The 24,699-nt window shown below is 39.7% G+C and overlaps 1 protein-coding gene across 2 annotated transcripts in view; it reads left to right on the top strand.

Annotated features, from left to right (window-relative positions):
- Positions 1-15,434: 15,434 nt before the first annotated feature.
- FUT9 (fucosyltransferase 9) overlaps positions 15,435-24,699 on the top strand; it is a 112,150-nt gene continuing 102,885 nt past the window's right edge. The window contains exon 1 of one of the 2 annotated variants that reach the window (XM_054818812.1): positions 15,435-15,577. The gene's annotated coding sequence lies outside the window, so the exon portion shown is untranslated. The remainder of the gene's footprint in view (positions 15,578-24,699) is intronic. The other variant, XM_054818811.1, reaches the window with a different exon arrangement.

Raw genomic sequence — 24,699 nt, forward strand, 5'->3', positions numbered from 1 at the left:
TTTTTCCATTTGAGTTTAAGATACAGGTTTCCATTTTCTGCCAGGGAATAGAAACAGAAAAGTTTTCAAGTTCACACTCTTTATTATTCTATTGTACTAAATTCTGCAGTAAAGTTCCTGGAATTGGTGCCGGCAAGATGGGAATAAGCCACCAAATTCTACTTGATGGCCCAGAGTCTAGTTTCCCATATGTGTCTTCTCAAGGAATCAGAGATCACAGATATACTATCCCATTGTGAAAATATGTATGTATAAGCAGTCAGAATGATATTTGTTCTCAAGTGAGAGGGATTCGGCACACTACTAGCATCACTGAACATTCCCAAAAGGCATGGCTGGTTGCAGCAACAGCAGGATGCCTTTTATTCTCCCAGCCAATGTTTCAAACTGGACATTAGAGATATCTCTAATAATGAGACCCATGAATCATTTCTCTGCATGCAACTCCAGAGCCTTTCCTCTTACTTCTGTCCTCAGGAAGGATGTGTCTGGGAATTGTTTCTAGTGCAATGCCTCTTTGTACCTGCAGCACTCTGGCACCTCATCAAAACAGAGATGGTACAGGTACAGCACTTATCTCAGGGTTTAAATGCTGAGCTTAAAAGAAAATTTCTGGGGGAAAAAAATAATTCAAGAATCGGGAATAAGGCTTTTGGTCAAACAGCTGTTTCTTCAGGCACTTAATTTCAAAGTTGCCTCATGGGAGTCACTTAAAGACCCTCCTTTCTGTCAGCAAAAGCCCTGTGGCTCCTATTACTTAACGCTTGGCCACAACAAACGGTTCTGTGTCTCTTTTGTGCCTAAATCGCAGTGGTACACACAAGTACCTTTACTCTGCCTTAGCTGTGGGTTTTTACTCTAGGGCATATGTTCTAACCACATGGTATAAACCCACAGGAGGAGGTATCCCTGACCACTCAAGAGTCAACGCATTCACTTTGCACTGACCTTGGGCCAGAGACTGTACACATGAATTACTAGACTGTAAATTTGAGCTTTGGCTTGGAATAAATATTTAAAGTATTTATATAAATAAGAATGACATAATCACCAGAGACTAATATAATTATGTCGCACCATATCCTATAGCTGGATAGAAAAGATGGTATAACAAATGGGGAACTGAAACTTCCACCTGCTTTATAAGTGTTTTAGCCCTTTACAAAAAGGTACTGAAATGATCTGATCAGTACCTAAACCCAGGAAAAAGTTAATGAGTGCACAAAGGCGTATCTACCCAGGTTGGATTTAGGCACCTCTGTCTCACAAAGGCAGTAGCTTTAAGCCAAGTTCTTCACTTCAGCAAGTCCTCCTAATTGCCTTAGCAGTCCTATACACTATTTTGTGAATCCTGTTCTAGGGTATCTTCCTGGTCATTAAAGTATTTCTCTAATCATTTTGTGGAAAATGTGCTTACCTAACTTGTGGCTGGGGATGCTGCTGAGTAGAACTGAAGAAGTAGTTTGGCTGACTGCTGCACTGAGTCAAAATTCCCAGCATGAGTCCAGGCCTCTGAGATTGTCATTAAGTGGGGAAAAAAAAAAACCCCTTTAAAATGGTATTTCATGCAGTAATTTCAGACTGATGGAACTAATTTTGAGAATTATAAATTACTCAAAGTAATGGACTGAAGTGGCAACTAGAAGAAAGCTACGGACTCGTATTTTAGGGCCACTAGGGAACACTAAACTCATCTAGTCTGACCTGCTGCCTAGTGCAGGCCAAACAATTTAATCTAATAGTTCCTGCAATGAACAGAATTATTCTTCCCCACAGTGCAAGTTAATATTACTCAGTGCTTTAGCTTGTAACTGAGTAAGAATGTAGCCCTTACGAAGGCATCCAGTTTTGATTTAAACACTTCAAGCTTGAATAAACCCTTTTCCAAATATTAAGAAAAAAAACAAAGAAAATATAAAAAAACCCCCAAGTCTCCACATTGCTTCTCGTTGGAAGGTAAAGAAACAGTAAGGACAGTGTTTTTCTGAATTACAAAATTGTGAGTTGCACCAGAAGCTGTACGAGTCCACTGTCAGCCAAAGATGTATTTCTTTGTTTATTTCCTTTATTCTTCTATACATCACTGAGGTTTTTAAGTGGGTCAATTCTAGAGGCTGAAAGGGTTTTCGTAGTGATTCCGGTCAATATAGCTTTGGATATATTCCAAACCCACTGAAACTACTAGAAATCTTTCATTGTCTTAGACATGCTTTGGAGAGCCAACTCAATGTCTAAAACATGCTCTAAGATATTGACCCCCACAATGAGCTATAAGACAAACCCTTTATGGCTAATTTTACACTTATCAATAACTAAGTATTAAAGCTAAGTGGCATCATGAAACTCAGTTTACATCCTACTAAAAATAACAGAGAAAACCTTAATGTTAGTACATGGTACCTAACTTTGCAAAAAGAAGCTTCCTTCTGCTTCCATTTATACTGAAAGAAATAAGTACAGAAAAGAAAATGCTAAGATAATCAAAGACTGTTCATAAAATGGATCAAAATCATATTGCAAATATATATGTAATACATATATTAGCTTGATCTGAACTAATAATGAGTATATTTTATATTAGCACTTCAGTGCCTCTCAGAAGATACAGTGGATAGGCCTTTGTCACAAAGGTACAGTCCTGAGACTGTTTCAGAGGAGAATTTGGTCTATTGAACTGATGTGATGTGAGGTTACATGTCCAAAGGACATGTCAGAGAAAATTGCTGAGGTCATTTGACTCCCTCCTGGAATTCATTCCAATGAGTTGAAAAATAAATGGAGTATCAAAAGCTTGGAGATAGCCTAACAAAATCTAAGTACATTCAAGAAACCGTTGACCTCTTTTTTATCAAAGCTTAAGGCTCAATTTTCAGCTACCATATTGCACCCCTGTGCAACCTCCCTCATCAATGGTCTGTGGTAAGATAGCGAGAAACGTCTATCCATTGACTCTTCTTTATCATTCTAATCAGCATGAATAATCCAATATAGAAGGAAAAATAATTGGTATGTAGCACAGGGCCATCTATCCCTGATTACCTCCTCCATGGAGTGGTTTAGGAACTAAATTGCAAATGTTTGAGTCTCAAAATAATCTCTGGTCTCCTTGATTGGAAAAAATGCCACCCTCCCCCATGACCATCCTTGGCTTTTGATATGTCATAATTGGTAATAGTAGCTCACAAGCTGTGATGCAGTATATATATGGTCATTTCAAACCAAGCAAAAAGTCATGTGCTATATCCTGCTATATCCTGAGCTGGGAGCCACCCAACCAGCCCTTAGGAAATGCTAAGGAGAAAGCAATCAAACTTTAGACAAGCTTGAAAAAATTTATGCCTGATGATATTTTGTATCAGAAATGCCTCATGGTTTGGCTGTTAAGCAGAGTAGAGCAGACCTAAATTGTTTCAGTGTGGAGAAATGTAGTTCTGAGTAAAGTGAACCCTAATTTAGTGCATCATTGTTCTGTGGTAAAATGATGGTCTTCTGTTGAGTAAAGGGATTTGATTGGTAACAGAAAACAGTACAATGAACAGAAGATCCAGAGGAGAGCTCACAAAGAACAGATAATGTTAGATGAATGTAGATAACAGCCTTCTTTCTTCGACAAAAACACATTTGCATTTTTTAGATGTGCCAGAGAGCATTCTTTCACTATCGTCGGCTAGGAACCTAGGCTATTTTCATTAAGGTTTCATTTGTGGTATGAATATTTTTTGTTAAAATATGTTAAAGGAAGAGAAGAAAATGTTATCTTCCATCCTCAAAAAACCCCAAGAAAGTCTTAAGATGTGCTTCCAGCCCCTCCTATGAACAGATTTAAGAGACGTGCAGTCAATGGTTGTCACACACTTCCAAATCTTCTGTACGTAGTTTTGCAACCCATTCCTAAGGAATTAAAATAAAATAATTTCTTAATAATCACTGATTACTTTAAATCATGTTTTATTACTACCATGTATACCAAGATATTATTTTACACTTGCATGTATTTAAAGATGACCTTCTGTTATTCCTGTGGAAAGTGTAAAATATAAGTACTTTTAAACATTCCTCTGTGCTTTCTGCAATATCTGTTCATTACTCAAGAGCAGTACACATTACATGAATTGTATGCTGTTACAGCATAAGATGGTTTACAGTCAATGCCGTCAGCTGGAAAGTGTTTGATCCCAGCTCAATGGTTTGCTAGAGATTGTGTGATCCTCAGGGGTTTTGCAGGTTTGCAAGATTTGACATACATAGACATTTTACAGAGTGCTTTGTGGTGCCTGCTGAGTGGTTTCCCACAGGTTGCATCAATTCACCACACTAATCAACTGATGGCAATAAACAAGAGTCATTTAATTACTATTAAAGACCATTTTCTGCCTCTGGATATAGATAGGTAACTGCCAGTGACTTTAAAAGAAGGAGCTGATGTGAGCCTGAGCCTAGAATCTAATTCTATGCAGTTTGGTTTTAGTCTCTTGCTTAATGGTTTGGCTGGAAGTCCAAAGACCTAGATCATGTTTTCAGGTGTTTTTTGGCTGCAGCAAAACTGTTTTATCAAAATGCTCCATCAGTATCCTCATGACCTTAGCTCCCAAATGCAGACATTTTCCAGTACTGGAGTACACTTGACATACTGGAAGTGAATATCAAAAAAGAAAACTACTTCACATGCAGCCTGGACAAGACTACACCTGGGAACATTGATGCCACAGATCCACCAAATCACGGCCTGCAAGGTAGAGGCAACACCTCAGAGCACATGTTGCTTGGTTTCCCTCTTCTAAAATTTCACAGTGCTGGTAGAGGTCACTATTACTATTATACACTATTACTATGGTCCACATGCAAACATGGAGCCAGGGTCTGCCCACACCATGCCAAAGAGGGAACCACCCAGATGTACCCAGCAAGGCTTCTGTTCCTCCCTGCGAGTTGCCTAGCAAAGACCCTCCTCCTCTCATCCACATGGTCCAACCTGCATTTACATATTAATTTATAGCAGAGACATATTTAGCCAATCAACAGAATCATTCATTTGAGTAGCGAATTTAGACTACGACTAAAAAAAAGTCAATTCCACCTGGAAACTTCTACAATAATAATTTAACTCTTGGAAATGTAGAGGAAATTATTCAACACTAAAAATGAAAATGTTGGAAAGCTCCTTATTCTTTTAGGATTTCAAACCATGTTGATTCTATGACTGGTACAACCCAAAGAGTGCTGAGGCTGTATCTTTACCATGATTAGAACAGCAGGCGGAGGAACACACCTTTTTGCTCCACACTGCTAGCAGTAGCCTGGTTGTAGCTTGGTCTCCAAAGCCTAGATCGACCTCATCTTGTTTTAGATTCCCAAATGAGGTAACTAGTGTGTCTCTGTAGCCAAGTAAATGCAGTATCACCATGGCTAGTAACACTCTACAAGCTTTTTAATAACTGCAAGGACACAGGATGGGGCTTTTCAGACTTTCCTTGTCTGGACTTGCAAGTTTTGTTTCAGCTTGTTCAGTTGAAACTGCAATTGCCTAATGACCTGGTGGACATTACCTATTTTATTTTAGCCTTGCTTAGCTTTGTATAATTTTGTGCTGCAGCACTTATTGCTGTTGATATATTTCCTGTTATAGATGCTGGTTACAGGTAGCTATTCTGTGTAGTATGAATTATGTATGACTCCTGAATCGCAATGTGGTGTAGTGCAATACAAGCAGGAGCCACACAAGCATGGGCCCAAGCCCAGAGCCTTCAGGGCTGTACACAATTTGCATGTTGTCAGCTACTGAGCACTAAAGGAATGCAGCTCGTGGAGCTGGGTGAAACTGATTTTAGGAGTCACCAAGAGAACAAAGGAACAAGTATCTGACACATGTAATACGCAGCATACAGAATAAATTCAGAAGTAATTTGAAATTACAGGACAGTGAAGAAAGAGCTCAGTGTAGGCTTTGTTAGAAAGCCAAGATAGCCCCAAATGTACTTTCAGGTGGGGAGGAAGAAGCCATCATCACTCTCCCCCTGTCAAAGGGCTTGACATGCTGAGTATTGCAGTAACCGGAGTATTGCAGTAAAGGGGTAAAGAATGGTATACTGTGACTGGAGAAAAAATGAATTAATGAGTGAAAGATAAGTAAGAACAATGTTGTAAATACTCATCCCAGAACATACGGGGACTGATTTATAAAAGTGCTGAAGTACACGCAAAGTGTACTTGAGCTGTGTTCTGGATATACAAAGTGATATAGCAATCCTAAGTACTCTGAAAATAAGGTCACCAGGGATCATATTTTAAAATACATTTAGGCACCAGAAATTACAAAAATCATGTCTACAGGGATTTTCAAAAGGACCTGAGAAGTTAGGTGCCTAACACCCATGAGGAGGGGTTGGCATCTCCTTAGGTTAATGATCTCCTTGGACTAATTTTCCTGCCTGCACTTTTAAGGTTTCAGAAAATCTGTCTCTGAGTATCTGACAGTTGGCAGCCTAAATGAATTTGTATTTTTGACAATGTTTAAGTCACTCTATGCCTCAGTTCCTTTTGTTTAAAAAAGATAATAATACTATATTGTGTCACAGGGCTGTCAGGAAGATACATTGAACTAAAGCATTCAGAAACAAGGGTGAGAAAGCTATTGAAACATCTTAGCATCTGATCATGTGCAGATTTACCCCACAGTGCAGTGTTTGGATAATGTAGGCAAAACACAGCTCAAGCTACAGCTAGGCAGGAGAATCACACCTGCTAAGAGAATTTTGAGGGATGGGATCTGTGCTTTTTTTTTTTTTTAAGAATGCGTGATTACAATTAAAAGAAATTATTAAAAAATATGCAGACACCCTTAAAAAATTATTCTGAATGTCACATCATTGTCTGAGCCAAAGAGTGACTTCAGCACCTCTTGGACTCATCATCAGGTCTGCTATCCTGATTCACAATCTACCTAACGTATCAAACAGAAGTTTAAAAGGCAACTTGATCATGGTTCATAAGGACCCAGAGGAGAAGACCTCCAATGTTTGGGACACTTTAATCTGACAGACAAAAGCATAATAAGATTCAGTTTCAGGATAACCTGGAGACAGAAAAGTAAAAATTATGAAGAAGAAACAAATTTTAGCAAGGAGGGTAATTAATCATTGGTGCAGTTTGCCAAGGGAAGCGGCAAATTTATCATACCAAATGATGGGATGCAAACAACAAATTTTGGTGCTACATAGCAAAAGGGAAGAATAATTCTGACCTGCAGAGGAACTACCGGGTCACATTGTCTGTCCTGCAGTATGCAGGCATCCAGACTAAGGCAGTGTCATATCCCCTGGACTTAAAATGAATGTATCTATACTTGGCTACCTTTCATGATGAACCAAAGGTGGGCACATACCATAAGAATGTACAGCACGCAGTCACTGAACTAAACACACAGCAGCTATCTTTGGGGCATGTAGTGTGCCTTTCTTTTTTCAGAAAAATTAATGACAGGTAATTATTATGTATCATTTTTATAACATCATATACCTGCACTGCTCCTTAATGAATATAAATTAAAACACGGTCCAGGACTTCAGCTCTGTCATAAATTAAATAATAAACAGATTCAAAGAAGAAAGAGAGAGTAAACTACATTGTAGTGTGAAAATTGTTTACATTCAGACATATGCAATGACATTTCTGATTTTTTGCTTTTGTTGTTATTTGCTTGCATTTGCTTTCATGTCAATATTTCAAAATATGTGAAGCTTTTACATGTTCCAGAAACGATATTCCCCATCAAGGGTAATATAGACGATAAGAATAGATTTTGTAACTTTTTTTCCCAGCCTTAAACATAAAGAAATATATAAATAAATGTATGTCATTAGTTTTGAAGGGGTTGTATCTTTTTGTATCAGCCATGAATTTACACCCCAATTTCTATGCTCCTACAGTTCAATGCTTCTTAAAAGGTGGCTGGAAAGCCTTGACAGAGGACAAGCCACTTTCTGTTGGACACTCAGTTTGGGACATGTTAGCCAATTAAGAGTGATCATAATTGAGATGGTAGCAACTGTAAAAAGGGGAAGAGAAATTTCTTGTTATAGCCACTTTGAAAATCTCGCCTTTCAAAAAAGCACCTATCCATTGGTTTTTCTCTAAATAAAATTGCAGAGAGGAATTTAGAGTTTATATAAATTCAAGCAGTAGCATCTAGACTCTGATTTGTAATAGGTTATTCAGTTAGGCATTTAGAAAAAACATGACAGGACCTAATCTTGCCGCTTGTTATTAATGCTGGAAATAGTCCTGTGGCAGTCACATGGCTCAGATTCATCAGACACAGTATTTATATACTCAATATTATTCAAATAAAGGGAAGGTAATAAACTGGAGGTGGAATGGGAGTACTGCTTGTTTTCCAAATTCATCAGCCAGTTTTGAAAGAGATATTTCCTCTCTCCACAGACCTTGTGTCTCTCATGTCCCTAGACCATCACAGCCACAACAGTAATTACTCAAATTAGTACTTTAAAAAAAAAAAAATGATTTAACATCTCAGTGCTAACAAATAATCTTAAACCAATTTATAGTACTAATCAATACCATGATTCATGCCTCAGATTAAAATACTAATATATTTTAAGACTGCCTTTCTGACTGTAATCTGGAATATTCCAATTAATCTTCTGGTTTTGCATTTAGTAATAGCTGCTAGGTTTCCAGAAAGTGTTTTCTCAGAAGAGTGAATTAAACTGGACCTTGTGAATATTGACATCCAGTGTGATTAATCATGTTCTGAATGCACCAATGGAGTTCTGGAGTTTGTCTGTACTCAAAATATATTAATTACTGTATGGATTTTACTCAAGTGGAACTTTATAGCAACAATTGTAATGGCTGTCCTACTTGTTCTTCAATCTTGTGCCCTCACCAAAAAGCTGAAACTTTTCCAAATGTACTTTCTTAGAAGTTTCAATCCATTATATGCAAGTGAATTTTGTGACTATTGCTTCTCTAATGATTTATAAAGTATATGAATGATTTTACGTATTTAACTTCAACCAGCATAAACAATTAGAAGTATTCTCCTACTTGCTCTGCAAATTTGCGGAAGATTTGAATATTAAATTATCATTAACTGGAATTAAAACCGTTGACTGTATACATACCTGAGGTGGAAATTTCCAAAGCACCGACTGGCCTTTTTTTCACCACATCTCCTGCAGTCAGCAAGAAGGCAGCTTCTCAAATCCCTCTGTGGACTACTAACTTTGGCTCGTCTGCATACACAAACTTCCCACTCTGTTGCATATTTTTCTAACATCAAAGGAGTTTGAGGCTTTTCACATCTCCCAGCTGTCTAGCCTATGTGAATACAGGATTCGGAGCCGATACACGATCATTGCTAGCTGTTATTTGGAACCATACTGGTGGACCATGACTGTTGTCCTACATACTGTAAAATGTGAGATTAAAAAGATGGTTTGTGACTCCAGACAGCTTATGGTCCTTCCAGACAAAAGGATGAAGTCAGAAATGTTAGGAGCTCAACAAAAAGAGACAGATCTATAATTAATCATTAACAGTTGTAATGGATACTGAAGAAAAACATTCAGAGAGAACAGAGGATTAACGCTCACACAGGTGAAAAGACTTTTAAAGCTTAACATGTCCCTGAAAGGACACTGTGAAAAGGGTTACTATGGAGTTTAATGCTTTGCTTGTCTCCACTAGTTTGATCTTATATGTACAGAACCATGTTTCAAATAGAAAACATGTTCATTTTTCTAACTGTAGGCTCTGCACAACCAGGCTGGGCTCTAACATGAAAAGGGTGTATTTCTATTCCCCTCGGTGTTAGCAGTAAAAATTGCCAGACAGGCTGGGACCTTAGATATTTTCTTCCAGTAATGCACTCGATAACATTTCCAATATTCTGCCGTCTGTAACAATCTGAAATTAAGCTATGCCTGCATTGTAGACTTCTGCTGGCATAGCTTTGTGAGCCACAATGTCTTCCAGAAGTTCCTGTTATAAGCCTGCTTGCATTTTAAAAAAAAAAAAAAAAAAGTAAAAAATCTCAGAGGTTTTAGCTGTTTAACTCATTTAGCCACTTAGCTTAACTCAGAGGTAATCAGATAAAGGATGCAATATATACCTTTCACAAGATAAGCTGCATCCTTACTAGGAAAGAATTGCTGCTATGGTATACTACTGTAAGAATGCCTTTAAACCATTGCTAGTGAAGACATGGCCCTTAGTGAACAATTCTGGTGACAGTAGAATAGGGTTTGCAGTATAGCTGTACTGACTTGGTAGCATTAGCCAGTGTTCAAAGAAATTAGTATATTCTTTGTTTCCAAAATCACCAGATTTGATACTGAACTATTAAAGAAACAAATCTGTTGATGTGTTTATGCTCTTTTTTTCCTGTATTAAGCTTCATTTTAGTACACCACTGCTGGAATATATATGAAATATCAACAATATTATACTGGCACACAAGATAGGAGTCAAGGCAGGAGAAATCCATAATTAGATTTTTCTCAGTACATCCATCTTCATTTATCCAAGAGGCCAAAGTCATTATTATTTACTCAAGAATCTCCTTGGAGAGTAGAACTGTAAAGATTTATTGCATATTATGAGAATCTGTAAGTATATTGAAGTTCCCTAGTTCAATTATTTGTCCCTTTTACATTTGATTAAAATAGGAAGAAAGTTATACCAGTACCTATATATTTGGCTTTTGATGATATCTTCCCTCTCCTAAATTGTTCCTGTAATGGAAAAGGGGTAACTGTATTTCATCTCTCACACTTTGTCTCATTTTTTCACCAGCTGATATAAAGCTTACATGTAAAATTCTTTGTGTTTGGTATGAGAAGATGATCAAATTTGTTAAGAAATTAGAATCATAGAATGGTTTGGGTTGGAAGGGACCTTAAAGATCATCTAGTTCCAACCCCCCCTGCCGTGGGCAAGGAACCCATGACAGAAAGTCTTGAACTAGCGAAGTTGTACTTTTCACAGCCATCTTTTGTGCTCAGTGGAGACTGAGGTTTGGATGTAGCAAAGCAAGTCTCATAAATAGTGGTACTCCAGACCAGTTTGGAGTCATAGAATCATAGAATCATAGAATGGTTTGGGTTGGAAGGGACCTCAAAGATCATCTAGTTCCAACCCCCCTGCTGCAGGCAGGGACACTTCATGAGTGAAGACCTTGCTGCATCCTGGCCTGTTAAAGCAAAACACTTCTTCAGGATCAGTCCTATCAATCAGCCATAGTGCAAAGGCATTTAATTTTAAATTTTAAATCTGATTGTCCTATATAACGTGAAGCTGCTCTTTAGCAAAGATCCTTACTCAATAAGAATGGCATTATGCGCACACACACTCAAAAAACCCAAAACCAAAACTACCCTAGTTTACCATAGATTACTTAATCTCACTTAATCTTTTTTCCTTGATAAAACATATTGAGCAAACAAAATATTCTGTGAATAAATGAAAGCTATAATAAAGCCCACTAGCTACATTTCCATATAGAACATATTTTAATAAGTGTTTTATTTTATTTTCTCTAAAATAAAGGTTTTAGGAGATGCTATAAATGTGCCTAAGAATCGAGACTTAAACCACTCAGATATCAGAGTTAAATGTGTTGAAGCTGCTGTAAAGAAAAACCTGAGAACATGTAGTTCTTTCTCAAATTCAAATATTAGTAATACTTTGTGTTATTTTTTATCTTAATCGTATCCAAAGCCTCAGCCTGGGTTCAGCTCTCACTGGTACAACACAGTTCGTGTCCAGATCTAGGATCCTGCTATGCATTTGCAGGATCAGGGTTGTGGGATCATCCCACAACCCTGCAAACTGCAACGGACCACTCATCAAGGTCATTAAGGCCGATTGCACAGCACCAGGTACTGGCATTAGTCAACCCAGCTGTAGAATCAGGGTCAAGTTTAAGGCAAGCCATAACTGATGAAGGTCAAGAACAGTAAGCCAAAGGATGACAGATTTTTAAATGACGCAGTTAATCCCCAAGCCAACAATCAATTACAAGCAGGAAAATGCACACGGGATTCCCATGAGCACGAGTTCTAGGTCCTCCAAAATGAATGCGGATGAAAAGAGGCGGCCTGCCCCTGCAAACACTGGTGGGACTAATGTTATGGAAACAGCATCAGTGGAAGAGCATACGTTTCAGTACTGCATGTAAATTTTTAGTAAGTGCTTCAATGTTCTTACTTCTTTAAAAACATGCCTCACATAAATGTTCAGACCATGTTAGGTAAAAAATAAATCTTCATCTTTTTTTACATGATTTTGATAAACATCTAGTTTTGGGGTTGGGGAGCTGTTTGGGGAGGGGATTGTTTCATTTTGGTTTATTTTTGTAATTTTGTTCTGTTTCTTTTGACCTTTACAATATCCTGCTTAAAAAAAAAAAATCAGCGTCTATCTACATTTTTTTACTTTTAAAACATCTATTAATATCCACATGTTTTCCATTATGTGAATGAAAACTTTTATCAAACTGTGCTCTCAGAAAATATTTTGGAACCTTCAGAAAACAAATTAGTGTACTTCCAGTCTAAGGTGGTAAGCTCAGCAGCCAGCTTTTGCAAAGGCAATTTATGTAGCAATGTTATAATCACAAAAAGCTTACATTTTCTGTCCAGTCAAAAAAAAAAAAGTTTACTGCTCTTACACAAAGGTTTTATAGAAGAGATGCAACCTCATATCTAAGAATAAACCAGTTCACTACAATGACTCTGAAATGTAAGGGTTAATATTTGTATTCTTCATAAACAAAATGTTGCTATAATTTAAAAACAAAATCTTGATAAATCCTTGTACATAAACATAAATCCTTGTTCATATACAGAAAGAGCATGCAAGAATCTGAAGTGAGCTCTGTAATTTCCTGAAGAACTGACAAATTTCCAACAAAATAATTTTGGGGAAAAAAATTTCTGTGGGCATATATGTGCTTGCTTTGTTTGATACAGACTAAATTTGTAGTCAAAGCCAGGAGAGGGCTAAAGTCATTCATCTGAGAACAGACAGGACCTCAGCGGTTCATTTCCTATTCTGAATCTCAGAGGAAAAAATGTTTACCCTCAGTCTCCCATTTCTCAGGCATCGCTTTACCTACCAGGCTACCACTACAGTGGGCTCACTTGTCCCCACTGGAGCCAAAAATTCTGTTAAAAACTGTATTAAGTATACAAAACCTCTGTATTAACTATATGAAAAGATATAAGCAAATTTCTGTGACAATAATGCTAGATCAGTTATTCCTCAAAGATGTCATTATCTATGCAGAGCCCAAATCTTTCCCACTGCCCAGTTTCCCTTCCGTGACTACTTCCGTCTCTCTTGATAGCCTAGAGCCCGTGCTGGAGAAGGCAGAAGAGGGATGGGAGGACAACCAGTACAGGCGGAGATGACAGAAATATGCGAGTTAAAGGGGTGCTCAGACCTAATCTCAGGACTGAGACCAGAGAAGAGAAAAACACTGAAAGATTAATTTTTGAGGGTTTCTTTGCGAGCAGCAATGGCTCAAAATAAAACATTGAGTCCTGCTCCTACCGGCCTTACAGGTGCCCAGAATTGGACCTAATAATTTTACAATGTCGCCTCTTTCCCTCCCCTCGCCTACTGTATTTGGTGGTTTCATGGCTTGGTTGAGCCTACAGAGACCAGAGGACACACTCTAGCCAGGGGCTGTAACCTGCCTTCTAGTACATATTTTTGCCGAGAGCTGCAGGGGAGCAGAAGCAGGTCCCTGACCTTCTCTCAACAATTTTATGAAAAAGATGCGCGTTAGTAATTTTTGTTTTTCCCAGGGAGTTCTTACTAGCTTTGAAGAATAGTAGCACTCAGAAATGCCTTCATGCCAACAGTGAGCACACAGTGGTTTGAACCAGTTCCCACTATGGTTATAGAAATATTTGTATTGTCTTTAGTGACCTTTGAGTCAGGCCTCTCTTTTGGAATAAACCTGTTAGAAGACCAGACCAATTCTCTGACTGTAGCCCTTACAGCAAATCAGCAGTTTGAAATGTGGAGCTACGTGGAAATCTACCCAATCTCTCTCTTCCCTGGCTTCACAAGTGGGAGCTGTTGATACCTGCACAGCTCCTGGTACAAGGCAGAGCAGAAGAGCATAGTAAGTTAATAATCCACAAGCTATTCAGAAACGTCTAGGACAGAGACACTGACACCAAGGAATCATATGTCTGCATTGAGCATCTAGTAAATTGTTTACTTGGAGGGCTCATGAGAAACGCACAGATGAACCTCTGAAACAACTACTTGGCAGGTAAGGCTACTAATGTACTCTAATAAATAGTGCTATGTTCTCATCATCGCTGTATCTTTTCCTCAAACAGACTCGCAGCAGTTTATCAACATTATATAATGCAGGGAGAGTTCAGAGCAAGGATAAAGAGTTGATAGCCAGCTTTTGGTGTGCTTGTTTATTTGACATACTTGATTTACAGGTCTCCTGTTTACACAATGCACTTTGAGCTGTTGTTTCTTTTATTTTTAATGTTAAAATAATTACTCTTGATCCTAAATAAACATCCGAGGAGTCCTTTAGGTTCCAGGAGCAGGCTTGAAAGACTGCTTTTAAGAACTACTCCAGTGTATGGTTTATTTCTCATACATTTCTCAATGATTATCGTACTCTTTATGTTTCCCTCTTGTTTACCGCCTTTTTTCCTTACCGCAGCACGGTTTTGTTTCCTCCTGCCGGGTGGGAAAAAAAGAAAGAAAAAAGGAAGAGCAGGATAGGCAAGCGCTAGCAGCGCTTTTCCCCTCGGGGTTGGGGGGTAGCGAGGAAGGGGGGCTGGGGACCTCCTGCCCTTCAAAGGAGCAGGTCGCCCTTCCCGGGGCGGGGGGGGGGGGGGGTGTTGAGAGCACCACGGGATCGCGCCGGCGGGGCAGCAGCGCGCCCGCGCCCACCGGCGCTGCTTGCGCGCCCGCCGCGGCCCCGGGGGGCTCCGGGGCCACCCTGTGGCGGAGGGCGGGGCGGGGGGGGGGGGGGGGGCCCCCCGGGGAAGACCGCAGCTCCGCGGCCGGGGGAGCGAAGGGACGGAGGAATGGCGGGATGGATGGATGAATGAAGGATGGAGGGATAACGGGTGGAGGGATGGAGGGGTGAAGGATGGAGGGATGGAAAGATGGAGGGGTGAGGGATGGAGGGATGAGGGATGGAGGGAGAAGGGATGGAAGAATGAGAAAATTAGGGCTGAGGGACGAAAGGATGAAGGGCCGAGGGACGGAGGGCTGCAGGAGCGAGCGCCCGCGCTTCCCAGCTGCTCCCCCCTCCGCTGCGCGCCCCCGCTCCCCGCCCCCCCTCCACCGCCGCGCGTGCCCGCGCCCGGGGCTGACTCTCCCTCGCATCCTCCTCCGGCGGCGGCGGCGGCGGCAGCGCCGGGGATGGGCAGCGAGAGCGCGCCCAGGAGCAGCCCGGGCCCCGCCGCTCCCCCCTGCTCCCGCGCCCGCTGCTCCTCCTGCCCCGCCGCCCCCCGCGCCCCGGGGGCAGCGCCGCCGCCGCGCCACCCGCAGCCCCCGCTTCGGACGGGTGAGTCACCGGGCCCTGCCCCCCCCCATCCCAAAAAGCACCTGCCGTGCATCTCCCCCTCCTTCCCCCCCTGCCTCCCATCCCGGAGCGGCCCCGGGGATGAGCGCTGGGGGAGTGGGGGGGTCGCGGGGGAAGGCACCGCGCTCCCGCCTGCCCCCGCCCCCGAGGGAACGGAGGGTCCCGGCCCGGGCTTGCGCCCTCCCCGCGGGGGCGGAAGGTTCGCGGGGCAGCAGGGGTGTCCCCGGGGCTCCGGGGGGGCTGCGGGGGAAGGGGTTTCCGCCCTGCTGCCCCTCCCGGGCACCGCTCCCCATTCCCACGGGGGTCTCGCACACGCACAGACGCGTACACAGACACCCCGACAGCCCCGCTCCCCAAGCGGGGCCAGGACCCCCTTGACCCCTTGCCCTCCGTAGCCAACCCCCCGCCCCCGCCCGGGGCGGCTCGGGGGAGGGGGCAGCACCTTAACTTTTGCAAGGGACCATTTGAAGGTGGGGTGGACCCGGCTCAGCAGAGTTGGCTGGTGACGGGGGAGGGTCCCGGTCCCCCTCCCGGGGCCGCCGCCGCGCTCGGCGGCAGCGACGGAGCTCGGCCCTTCCCGCGGAGCGACCGCGGGGGACGGGGCTCGGCTTCGGGCAGGACTCAGCCCTCAAATGGACTTTCCTGATACCACCACACCACCTTCCCCCCGCCAAATAATTAATTCAATAAAGCTCGGGGTAGGGAGGAGCGGGGTGGGGGGAAGAAGTCGGTGCTTGTTTTGCTTTCGCTGCCCAGAGCCGAGAGTGCAAATGATGGGATGCTGTGGCTGAAGAGCGTTTTCTGGTTTTTGTGTGTCATGATGCACACGGTTGGTTGTAGGTAGTATAGTAACTATCTGTATCCCAATACTTCCCAGTCGAAGGGTTGTTATGGCAGCAGTGCTTTCCCCTTCTTTTATTTAGCGTCTCTGGCTCGGAGTAATGTTAAAGACCTGGAAACTGCCTTAAAAAAAAAAAAAAAAAAAGGAAAAAAAAAGAGCAACCTCTTGCCTCTTTGCCAAATAGCCAACAAGTACGAATATAAGATTCACACTAAATCTTCACTCCCTTCTCCAGAAGCTGGTGCTGTGATAACACTTAAGACTGAAGGATGCTGGGGGAAAACGTCAATTTTTTCCACAATTCCTGCTTTTTGTTAAATTTTTTTGGAGTTTTTGCTTGGTTTTGCGTTGGTTTTTTTAATGTGTTTCACTTATACTTTTTACCTAGTATTCTTTCTCACTTACAGAGGACCGCTTAGTCCTGCATTACACTGGGTAAAGGGACTCAAGCAGTTCTACAAACAAGTAATGCACAACATTTGTGGGAAGGGAAAGCTTGTAATTCTGTAGATTTATCTTTTCTGTACAATTTACAGGATGCTGAGTTTTATTCTTGCAATAGAGAGGAATCGGTGTGAGACTCATCAGAAATGTTTCATCACATCTTAACTGCCACGGTTGGTGGCAGTCTGAAACAATAAGATTTAAAGGTTATTATGGAAATAAGTTTCTCTGTCACCTGTAACGGTCAGCCTGTTCTCAGTCAAACCACAAATAGTTGTAAGGGAAATGCTCTGATTCTGATTTCAGTTTAGCCAGTAGTGGTTTTTGGAAACAGTGTTTAACCTGTGAAGTCTTTAATAAGGATGGATGTTAAAAACACATGAAATTGGTAGAGGGCTATATTATTTTGCAGTTTTCACTCTGCACTTGTATAGGTACTATCTGTTGTCTTCAAATGGAGTTTGCCTGGGTAGAGATTGAGCAGTAAATGATAAGGACAGAAGGATTTTGTCCTGGAAGCTCCCGCATTTTTATTTCCAGCAGAATATTTGCAGACCGATATTGATATTACAGGATGAAATGTTATTGAACTGTGATATCTTGTTTCCAATTGTACATTTTGAAATAAGTTTGGCTTATCAGTAGGAAAGCAACGTGAATGTGTGACTGTTCATTTGAGAATGAAAAAAATGCTGTCCCAGGATGATTCATGTGTTGAAACAGACTAGTTTCAGGTTAAATAAGTGAACTAAAATAATGTAGTGTAAGTGATCCGTAACTAATTTTCATCGTTTATAATGAAAACAGGCACTCTTATCATCTTCAAATTGGAATAGAGAAATGTTAGGAGAAGAAGAACAACAAAATATATTTTTTTTAATGACAAACTAAACTCTTGAATAAACCTGAGATATTTCTGAGGAAATACAAGCACGTATCTTGGTATAACTGTGGTCATGATTCTGATCCCAGCTAAATCAGTATGAGATTCTCCTCAGGCACTGCTGTGAGCCGAATCAAAGACATCTCTGCTAAACCTTTTTGAGGAACCAGGATGTGAAAAGATCATTTGTATTTCTCCCCATTGCCATAGCTGGAAGGATTTATTTCATGTCTCATATGGAATATTCCACAATTTACCCTTCCGAGCTGTACTCAAGCCTATAGTTCTTACCTGCCCAGACAGCTCAGCTGAAATAATTCTTGTGAGAGTGAACAATGTATGTATAGCTATGGGCAGTTTTATTGGGCCCAACTAGTTAAATAATAGTCATGATTACTGGAAAAAGGGGTTGACTTTGAATGAGATTTTCATATCTGATACCACTAAAATTTCATTTTAGGTGGTGGGAATAGCATGTTTCTTAAAAAGGCATTATTTGTTTTATGGTTCTGATATGAAAGGACTAGCTGAATTTAATCAAGCTGGATAGCAGATGTTTCCAACTTTGGTGATTTAAAAATATCCTTAGTGATTTAAAAATAACCTTAAAATGTAATGAAGAAAAGACAAATTTGGTCACTCTGAAAAGGGTTACAGCTGAAGTTATTTGATACAAATGAACCAACATACCACACTTATTTAACATTACACAGTGGTAAAATGGAGCAAAAAAAGCTGGCAGAACTCAGTCATCATAGGAAAATACACAGCATAAACCCTGAAAGACTATTGCAAAAATTACCCAAGAGGTTCCAACTTTGAGGGTCTGACTCCCGTATGGGAGTTGAATGGAAAAGCCCCACTGACTTCAGTAAGCATTAATAGCTGGAGCATATTTGAAGAGAAGGGATGGGTAAAGAAAATTTAATTAAGTACCACAAGAATTCTGACAGATAGTTACTAAAACCAGATTGGAAATGTATGGATTTTCTTCAGTTAGGAGGAAGTCCTGGCTCCACCGAAACTGAATTGGAGTCTTGCCATCGAGTTTACTGGGGCCAAAATGTTACCCTGAGAATTATGTTTCAAGTGGCTTTTGAAATACGTTGCATGTTATATTTAATCTGTTTTTAATTTGTGTGATATTCTATCAAAATGAGGTTACCTTTGCCAAGCTCGAGTTATTAATTAGTTATTAGCAATCATTTTCCCTTTCCTTTCACATTTTTTTAAATGTCAATTTTTCAGAAATGGCAAGAAATACAAAATAGTCTTCCTGTAAGAGTGCACTCATAAACTGAATAATTCAAACCTGTACTGTCATTGTGCAATCAAATTTTTAATATGATGCTGTCAAAGTCATAAAAAAAGAAAATCAAATGTGACATCATAGAAGGCAATGTATATAGCTGACATGACATCCGAATGTTTTAATTTCCCCACTTTATATTTAGCAGTTAATGAAGATAGACTTTTATTTCTTTCCTCTGGGGAAGCTCCTAATACAACATATTAAATGTTCAAAAAAATGATGTGTATATTTTCTTAAAAGGAGATATACCTCTTGTGAAGAAAAGTCCCTAACGTAAAGGAAATGAAATCATAAAGGAGACAATTTAAAGCTTCACTGGGAAACATAGAACTGAGATAATTTGTAGCTAATGAGAAAAACTATTGTCAGATAGGTTTTCTAGAATATGTTAGGTATGATCTTGACAAAGGACAATTTATTAACTGTTCCTACGTAGGTATGTACCTCTGTATAAAAAAAGAACCTAATGCATTCTCACCCTCAAAAAACATAGTCATTTCTGTGGTGTCTTTCTGCTGCTTTTCCTCTTAAATTAAGTATGTTTAATGCTAATGCAAAGTACCAGATTGGCAGAAATGGAAAATGAAATTCTGTTTATACCCAGCATTTGTGTAGCGTAGAAAGCAGCAGTGCAGTGACCCCACACCGAGCTGCCATTTCACCTCGGCTTGGCTGGGTACTCGACATGGAGAACATCTTTGCCCACCAACATCTTCCAGGTGGCTAAGGACCTCTTTGCTCCAAGTGGTCAACGTACTCGGGAAATATGCCTGGAATGGGATTTTATTTGTTAGCCTTGGCCTCTGCCATCCTCAGAGAAACCAGCCCCAGTTGTGGGTCCGCGGGGACCTGGCCGGATCCTGCATGGAGCTCAGTATTCTCAGCGCTGGTGCTTTCCAAAGTGCCAAGTGTGTTTCCAAGATCCTCTAAGAAATGGAGTGAAATAACCAGTTCATTTCACACAGGCCGCAAACCAGCTTTCAAATCGCAATGATTTTCCGTCACTACTGCATGTTGGCTGTATTTGAATCAGTGAACTAGAGGTGAAAGGCTCCAAAAATGTGATTACCAGTCCCCTGAGACATTTAGTCCTTCAAGGATATCTTACTGGAAGTACGTGTTTGTATTTCACAAACTGGAACAGAGAGAAATGAATTAATAACATGCAAATATTTTTCTTTTGTTTTAAAGAAAGGTTTCACACTTTTTTTTTTTAAATTTTGTAGAGAGACTGTTAATTCCATGTTGTCAGATATTTGGTTCTGAAATACATATATAATCCATGGGGAAACTGCCTCATACTTGTTCATATTTCATTACCACATAATGCTACATTTTTATCTGACAGTAGACAGTGATTTAAGCCTGCACTCCCATACCTGGCTAAATTAAAACATGCCAATACTAAGTTTGGGGTGTTATTTTTTCCCCCTAGTGTCTGCCACTCGGCAGCAGAAAATCTCAGAAAAGAAATGGAATAAATAACAAATACAAGTCTATTATTTATAATGGATTTTTATGTATAATGGTTTATTTTGTATAAATAAAGCCTACTACTTGTTTGGAAAAAAAAATCAACTTAAACTATTGTAATTTTTTTAATACTACAACCTATACCCGCTACCTAAATAAAGCTACTGAACTAAGGGAAACCACCAACTGACCCTGAAAATGAATATTTAAGTGATAATCCAGCTGTTCAAAGGTCTCTTGTCTTTTCTGCAGATATCTTCTTCTTTTTAGTTTATCCAGGACAGCAACTACAGCACTTTCAAACTAAGAAAGTGTGTTAGAACTGAAACTGCGGGAAAGCCTCTTTTCTCTTTTCAGTGTTAGAATGGAAGTGAGAGGCAGAGATCTGTAAGATCTAAACTTTGAAGAACACAATGATGTAAAACATATACTTCCTTCAAATTTTTTTTTTTTCATTTAGGAAATCAGTGTAGGCTTTTTAAATATGGAATGCATTTTTAAAATTTTGTATTTATCTAGCACCTTATTGGGGTTTTTTACCTAATAAAACAATCCTAGAGAATATTTTCTGCACTTTAATTGTATATCAACTTCCATCCCAAAGCATCTAGCTAACATTAAAACGTTAATCATCATTTTTCATATTAAAATGCACAAATTAAAAATCTGAACAAATGACAGATGCTGACTTCTCTGTGATTAACCAAAAATGGTATCAAATTTTGTATAACACTTATATTTGACTGTTGATTAGTATGCTTTAATGATTAAGAGTGAGCGATGCTCAGGTATTCTTTAAGAAAATAACTAAAAAGCGTAAAAATAGTCCATGATTAAATAGTGTCATTTAATATGTGATGTCTTTCTTACTGATTTGAACTACAATTCAAGTTGGTGATTTAAATTACTTTGATTGAAAACTGCTCGTACTTGCAGTAAAGTAATCACTAAAGATCTTGTTTACATTTTTGTCTTTACATTTCCCCACAGTTCTTCCTGCAGCTTTTTTTCACCCTTTTTTTTTTCACCCCAGATGGAGACACTGGGTGAGAGTTCAAAATATTTTAAAATAGCTTTTAAATAATTAAGTAGCATTAACTCCCCGTGTATTCAAAGACTTTCTTCAGATGAGTCACCACATCTTAGGAAGTCAGGTACCAACAGCAGTACCCAGGGCAGATTACTAACCAAGGACAGATGGATGCAGGTGGCAAGTAGACCATGCCAGACACCATGGGGTGAAGCAGGTTCATAAAGCAACAAAACCAGTTTTCTCTATTTATCAGGGTGACATTTCAGAGGTTTTTGAAATTACAAATGTCTTCTTTTGAAAGGAAAGACATAAATTTAGAAATCCTCAGAAAACAAAGTTTCTTCCCCAAATTGATTTGGATAGACTGAAATGTAAAATATTGTCATACACATCCTAACATCTCAGAAACAATCAGAATATTTCTCTTTTCATAAGGTTTTTATTTCAAAACAAGATTTCAGCAAAATTGGTTCAATTTTGTGGGGCATTGTGGTTTTAGTAGAACTGCATATTCTGACAGAATACGATTTCAGTGAAGTTTCTTCAATGGCTTAAACTACAGAAGAAGAAAGACCTTCTTTAAAATTAAGATTATGCTGATTGAAGACATCAATCCTGAAATCATTTATGTAGATGCAGAGCTTTAGGAGTGTGTATATTCCAAGAAATTGGCCAATTGTGTACATCAAGTTACTCATGACAAGTACTCTGACTATATCTGAATTGAGACTTCACTATTCTTTGGCAAAGCAGTGGAAGTTTTGGCTTAGAGGGAGAGGGCAAGAGTGATGGTAGAACTTGATTTGGAATTCTCCATCAAAATTATTCTTCAATATCAATAATTCATGCCTTGAAATTAGAAGTGGCATTAGTATGAGTCAATAGTAGAAGATCCCTAATTTATTTTTAAAGAAGGAAAATAATAAACTTTTGAAATTAAGAATTTGTAATGGGAAATATTTCATGGTCAATACTGCGAAATATTGCACTTAACTGGAATGGGAGGACATCCAACTACGCTTAGAAAGCAATCAGGTTATTATTATTGCCTGTATTGTTATGTTTGGAATAAAATTTATCAGCTAAACAGACAAGACTATCAACCTAGGCTGTACCAATTTTACGATTTATTTAAGCTGGCAATACAAGATTTTGCACAAATTAACTGCTTAAGACTATTATTCAGCAGTTCTAAATACCCATAGTTTAAAGGCCAATGTTTAAGTATAACGAAGTAAACTTGGTCTGTCACAAATGCTAATTAGTTTCTTACAACTACCAGTCTTAAAAAAGAAAAGAGTTTTTAAGCAATGCTGTTTAGCTGAATGGAGAAAGAAAATGCAATGATATCCACCAAATGGCATTCTGGAGCATAACAAACTTGCTAATTCCAGAACTTGCAATAATTAGGAGAGTTTTAAGTAAGAATGCTTGCCCCAGACAACATTCATGTCAACCACCGCCTAAGAGACAACTGGTGTCCTATCTTAAATATCAGCACTGATATCAGCACAGTTGCAGGTGAGGAGCTCGGGGAAGGAATCAAACTTCACTTCCCAGGTGGTCTCCGCGCCTGCCCTCCAGCCGCCTGCCAGCCACCCTTGCCACACGGCACGCGTGGGGAGCAAAGGAATGACCAGCTGCCTCCCCAGCAAAGCTTCCTGGGGGACACGGCCAAAATTCCCCATGACTCGACCTCGCCGAGCCCGGATGCTCGGTACCTGCCTCCCTGCACTTTCTTCCCTGCACACCCGCTGGGCCTCCAGCACTGGCCCATGTGCCCGCTTGCAGCAAGCTGATAGTATTTGAGATTCTAATTAAAGAATATTTAAGGAGAAAGCAATGAGAAGATTTCAAAATAGCATTTAAAATATTTTGGGAGTTAGAATGCACATAGTTAAATAGAGTGTGTTTATTAAGGCCCCCACTAAGACGAAGGGTCTTCTTTCCACAGGTATCCTAGGGCAGGCAAATGCAAGCAGCTGAGAGCATTTGTATTGTTAAACAAACAAAAACATTAATAGCAATAAGTACATCTGGTTTTTAGATCTTTCCAGACAAGAGAAGTTTAAGCCTTGCATGACAAGTGGTACCAATAATCGATGGGAACGAATTCCAAGCTAATTGCACTTTGGGGCAAAACAAAGCAGCACTGCTATGAAATCCAGGGCTGGGAATTTTTACCCAGTTGATAATACCCAGCATAAGCCTGGGAGTAATTTAATTTCATGTAATCAATGGAATAAATAGGAAAATGGTTGGTATGTGTATGTATGTATAAACTACAGTATGAATGAGTCAATTCAGTAACAGGAAATAAATAGTTGATCCAAACCGGTGAACTACAGCAGTGGGTAACCAAAGAAGGTACCAGCACTCACAGTTTTTTCACATTTCTGAGATCTGATTACAAAATATGGAGACAAATACCAGTCTTAGAAGTACAACCTGAAACGGGGAGGCTACCTGTTATTAAAATAGGTTGCTTCATCCCACATCATCTTGACACTTTCAAATCAGCCTAAATTTAATTAGCTTTCACACCACCACCTTCCTCTCAGTCAGGCAAAACTGGTTAGCTGTGGAGACAACTCACTTTCTCAAATAATGATTTTGTGACCATATTATGCACAATGTTCATTGCTGAGGAAAAAATTCTGTTTTCCTGAACACCTAAGATACACAGGGAAAAAAAGAAGTTATTAGTCTGTTGCATAGCTAGTAATGAAGCACTCGGCCATATGAAAATATCATTTTGTTTAGGGGAAATTTTACAGTTTTGCTAGTTTTCTATTCTGAAAAGAACAAAACCATAAGTTGAATCTTTCTACAGATTAAGAAGTTATGTTTTTCAGTCAATAATTATACTTGTGGGACAATCTAGTTGTAGATAAATTTAGAAGACTGATCATGATAAAACCAAAATACTTTGTTATTTTGTATGATGAAAAAACCCTACCACGGCAGTGGAAAGCTATTTCAGAATAGAAACTTGAAAAATACACCTTTTTCACTTTTTCAAAACAATTTTTTCTTGAAATTTGCAAAACTCCAAGAGATGTTTTGATGTAAAAACATCAAATTGTCTTTCATTCTCCTCTGAAAAAATTTCATGCAG

This window comes from Grus americana, chromosome 3 (genome assembly GCF_028858705.1).
Source record: "Grus americana isolate bGruAme1 chromosome 3, bGruAme1.mat, whole genome shotgun sequence".
Classification (NCBI taxonomy): domain Eukaryota; kingdom Metazoa; phylum Chordata; class Aves; order Gruiformes; family Gruidae; genus Grus; species Grus americana.